General features: G+C 34.5%; 1 long non-coding RNA gene across 2 annotated transcripts; it reads left to right on the forward strand.

Moving 5' to 3' along the window:
• Positions 1 to 2,218: 2,218 nt before the first annotated feature.
• On the forward strand, positions 2,219 to 4,612 carry LOC110871698. 2 transcript variants are annotated; one of them, XR_002553899.2, is made up of 4 exons: positions 2,219 to 2,469; positions 3,526 to 3,618; positions 3,698 to 4,178; positions 4,310 to 4,612. It is a non-coding gene; the product is annotated as an uncharacterized LOC110871698 (long non-coding RNA). The 2 variants fall into 2 exon arrangements; XR_002553900.2 differs by having other exon boundaries at positions 2,220 to 2,469; positions 3,804 to 4,178.
• Positions 4,613 to 5,188: the final 576 nt, after the last annotated feature.

Genomic DNA, 5,188 nt, shown 5'->3' on the forward strand with positions numbered 1-5,188 from the left:
CCAATCTTTGATTAAATTGCACACCATTGTATCACATACTTAAATCCATCTCACACATTTTTCTTGATAGTTTAAATCACTCAGATTTTTCTTGTGGTTGTATCACACAACCATTCTACTTTCTAATTCTATCACAGGTCAGTTTATTCATACCCTTCTTAGGTTGCTTCCATATCACATGTGTTTCTTTGCTTTATTTGTATCACACAATTAAATTTCCTATTTCTACTTCTCTTCGGTGTCTAGGCACAACAAAAGTGCTGATTCATCATCTTCTATTTCGACTAGAAGTGACTCACTTTCTCTGTGTTTCTTGGTTGGACACTCATAGGCATATTGTCCAAGTTCCCACATTTGTTGCAAGTGATTTTTTACTTATCTCTTATAATCAGTGTTTCATACATGATATCATCCCTTTGTAGTTTGTCGGTTCCTTCCGACTCAAAAAACGGTGAGTCCTTTACCTTTATAATGATGATTGTTTCTGTCTCGGCCTCGTGACAGATGGAATCTCCGTATCCACAATTTCCAAAACGTTGTCCACAATTCCTGTTGTTGTCATGACACGTGTAGAAGAGGTCTTCTTGATTTCACTAACTTCCTTCTTCATCTTTATCCTTTCTTCAATGGTCTTAAGTTTGCCAATAGCCTCGTCTAGAGTCATCGTGTCTAGAACAAAGTATTGTTCTATGGACGCAAGAATCTGAATATATCTTTTTGGTATGGAATTTAGAATTTTCCGCACTAGGCTAGATTGTTTCAATGTTGTTCCAAACTCGCTTACCTGTGTAACAATACAATTTATCTTTGCAGAGAATTCTTCTGCTGTATCTTCTTCTTTCATTTGCAATAACTCAAATTCGGTCATGAGTGTTTGCAAACGTGCCATCCATACTCGATCTACATCAATATGCCATGTCTTTACTGCAACCCAAATCTCTTTCGTATTTTTGTAGTTTGCCACTTCTAATATCACATCCTACGGTATTACTTGAAATTAATGTGCAGGCGCTGTTTTATCCTTCTTAACATCTGGTTATGTATTACATTTTGTATCTATCATTCCCTAGAATCCGTTTGCCTCAAGTGTTGTCTTAATTCGGATAACCCATACTTTATAGTTTGTTGATTTCAAAATAGGACAATGGTAATGCAACAAAGATCATACTTCTTTGTGTATTATTATTGCGCTATTCGGACTACTTCCTTTAATCGAAATTCAAATGGGTTAAAGTGTATCAAGTGTGTTTGAAATAAGTTTCTTTATTTGTCTTATTGTTTAAATAGGGTTTGAGTTGGATTAAGTTGGAATGTGCTTAGTTCAAATAGATGGTTAGAAATATTGTAAAGCATGTCTGTTTTTTTGTCCATTATAATAAAAGAGTCAAATGATTTCGTTCAATCTCATATCTTGTTTTCAATTAAGGGCCTAAATTTCCCAAAAAAAATGGATATTAGAGCTCAGAAACTGAGAAGGTAGAAGACAGGTCAGAAGAAGAAAAAAGGAAAAAAAGATAGTTATGATTATAAAGAAAAGAAAGGAAGTGATAGCAAAAGAGAGCCAAGTGAGGGGAGGGGAAAAATCATAGCCAAAACATAGTATTTTTAGGTGAGTTTCCAGTAGCTGCCTAGCCAGTGAGGGAGAGACAAGGGAGCGGCAGTGGTAGGTTGAAGTGGGTTGACGATAACCTTAATGACAACTTTATATGGCTGTGTAGGGTATCACAATGGCGGTAAGAACTTTCAGAACAGTGGCAACATCGCATCTAGGGATGGCAAAAAACCCAAGTTCAACAAGTATGCCCAAAACCTCAAACCCTAAACATCTATACCCATAACTCGACAGGTATTAGATTGGATATGGGATTGGAAAAAAATATTTTGCGGGCAATGGACATGTATAGGATTAGGTGATATCCGACTCGATTACTTGAAACTATATACGTGCACTACTACAATATGAAGCATTAGACGGTGTTCAAGATCTTTTTTAGACGGTGTTATAATCATAACACCGTCTTAAAATCAATTCCTCATATGGCCGTTGTGCCAATCCAATTAAAATATTCATCAAAATTCCATATAACCCCGTCTTATATTTAAACCCCGTCTTAAAATTAATTCTTCACCCTTTAGACGGTGTTCCCTTTAAACACCGTCTTATGCTTATATATGCACCCTTTAGACGGTGTTTTTGAACACCGTCTTATACTCATTCTATCTTAGAAAAAAACAAACTTAAACCCATTCTACCCTTACTGTCATTTGCTCAACCAAAACCCTAGCCTCCATTCCCCTTCTACTCGCAGCCATTCAGTTCAGCCACAGACGCAACAAACCCCTCCAGCCGCACCACTCCGGCCTCCGCCACAAACCCGCCACCGTCTCCATGTCTCTGTCATCTCCTCCGCCACAAACCCCCACCCTCCGTCGGCATCTTCGTCAGCGACGACATCTTTTCCGGTGAAGGTATCATCATAACTCTTGTAGAATCTCAGTTGATGTCAAATTTGTTTGTGCTTTTATAAGTTTCAAGGTTTAAGCACATTGATATGATATGATAATTTAATAGTTTAGGGTTGTTCGTTAAGCAGTTTGTAACAATAATAATGGACTCAGCTGCTTTGCTCTTTGGTGTTCTGCCTAGGCTTTGGAAGGTGGTTCGTTTAATGAGTTCTCTAATCTCTATAATTCTTTATGCTTGAATAGATTTGTAGTTTCTTAACAATTTTTAATCATATCTTTTAATTGGGCTCAAAAATTAGGTGATATTGTGGAATCCACTGGCCTTGATGTAGAAAATGAAATATACCAGACACTTGCATTCTTAGCTTGTGTTATGTATTGGTCTCAGCAATGTGAGAATTTTTTATTTATTACAAATTTGCAATAGCAATGTGAGAATTTTTTATTTATTACAAATTTGCAATAAATATTTTTGACTCCTAACTAACATTTAGCTTTGAAGAATGATAATAATATCGAGATTGTATGCTTCAAAAGTTATCCTTTGTTTTGTTTATAATAATATCGAGATTGTATGCTTCAAAAGTTATCCTTTTTTTTTTGTTTATTTCTATATTTGGGCCGTAAATGCAATTCTTTTAACAAAGGTCACCTCTAGAATATATTATCAAGCTATCATGAAATAGCTTGAAAAATATTTGTTGTATCTGTTGGATTGTATTGACATAACCTTTTTTGTTGCCTTACAGGCATACTTGTATCTTGTATGGGTTCTCTAAAAACAAATGTATTGTTCTTTTCAATACTTTGGTTTATGGAAAAGTCATAGGAGCTAACAAATAACACACTAGTAACAACACTTGGTCAAAATATTTTTTTGTATTTGGTTAATTTGTTTTTACTATGTTTATGCTACAAACTTGTCTTTGTATGATAGTGTATCGGTGTATGTTGTTGCATAAACTTCAGATCCATCTATACTTTCTGCTAATCTGCTTCAAATACTTTGTCATAAATTCGTTATTTTTTTTTTTTGTTAACATGGTATGATATATGCAGTGCACAAATGAGGAGGAAATTGTTGCTGTGATTGCTCATGAACTCGGTCACTGGAAACGGAATCACACAATATACTCCTCTGTTGGTGTTTAGGTGTGCTCCAATCTTTTAATCCTTTTGGGTATACATATTTTATAATATATTATACATCTTTTATGTAATCTTTACACAGGCTGGTAGAGTCCAAATGGGTTTTGTTTCATCTCACTGGAAGTTAGATCTTATGGTTAACTTTGAGGAAATATGCTTTTGACTTTGACCACTTTCGTACTTTGTAGATACTTATACTTTTGCTGTTTGGAGGTTATACACTTGTAAAGAACTCAAATGATCTATTCATGAGTTTTGGATTCGATACTCAACCAGTACTCATTGAGTTCATATTATTTCAGGTACACCATACACTTCAATTTATAATAGTATGAATCAACATGTGTGATTTAAGTCTGTATTTGGGATGTGTACATCTACTTGATGTATCCTGAGTTGTTGACCCGAAATACTGTGGGTACGTGAACTATGATCTTGACAAAGAACAAACTGATACATCACAACTGAAGTTAAATGGACACGTGGAATTGGTATTACGGCAGAGATGCTTGGTTAGCTCACCAATGGCCTTGAATTCGCTTGGAACAAACTCAAGGGCGAAGGTCTTACTTCTATCTTTAATGTCTTTTTTTTATTGTTGTTTTAATGGTCTTAATTTGATTGCTTTTGTTTGTTAACGATGAATATATTAGTTAGGTTTTATTGTTATTATCCTTGCCTTTTCGTTTTGCAGTTGGTATACCTGATGCTCCGGTCAATGTTGGTGACAAGACAAACAAAGATAAAAGAAGTTACGAAGATTATCAAGTTATATTTGAAGGAAAAAATCTTAGTTCCAGTTGGTCCTAGCTTAGGGGCTCGGTATCGATTTCGAGATAAATCGTGACTTTAAGTTAAAATTATTGTTATCACTTTGACACCATTGGTGGTGACTGAACAGAGGGTTTGTGATTTATATATTTTTTAGCTTAAAATATCCAAATTTTAATAAAATTGCTTGGAAAGATGTGGTTATAGAACCACATCTCTTGGACTAGCATCTTTTGGTTTGATTTGAATGTGTATTGCTTTGGTTTGATTTGAAAATGTTCCATTGGTAAGCTTGATGTATTTCTGGAAAACCTTTTTTATTGTAAATTTTTTTACAGCAAATGTTTATAAGACGGTGTTAAAAAATATTTGTTTTAATTAATATTTGAAATGTTTTGATATTAAAAGACGGTGTTCATCAAGTTTAAGCCGGTGTTAAAATTGAACACCGTCTAATAAGACTTGATTTTAAACCAGTGTGCTTTAAGACGGTGTTGAAAACACCGTCTTAAAACCCATATCACCCCGTCTAAAGATCTGTTTTGTAGTAGTGGTGTTTACCCAAATCATATAACGAAAATATATCTATGCAATTTTGTTCCTTTTAACCCTTGTTTAGTAAGAATTATCTTGGGTTAGTTACTAATGCAAAAGGTTCCACCTACCAATTTTATGTTAAAAAGGATGTTTAAAATTAGTATGATACTTGTGAGAACATAAGATACCTATAAGATAATAGGAAACATATGTGGAATTGTTGACTTTTAGTGGTCCACCAAGTTATCTAAGTGCTTCTGACTTT

This window comes from Helianthus annuus, chromosome 8, assembly GCF_002127325.2.
Source record: "Helianthus annuus cultivar XRQ/B chromosome 8, HanXRQr2.0-SUNRISE, whole genome shotgun sequence".
Lineage (NCBI taxonomy): Eukaryota > Viridiplantae > Streptophyta > Magnoliopsida > Asterales > Asteraceae > Helianthus > Helianthus annuus.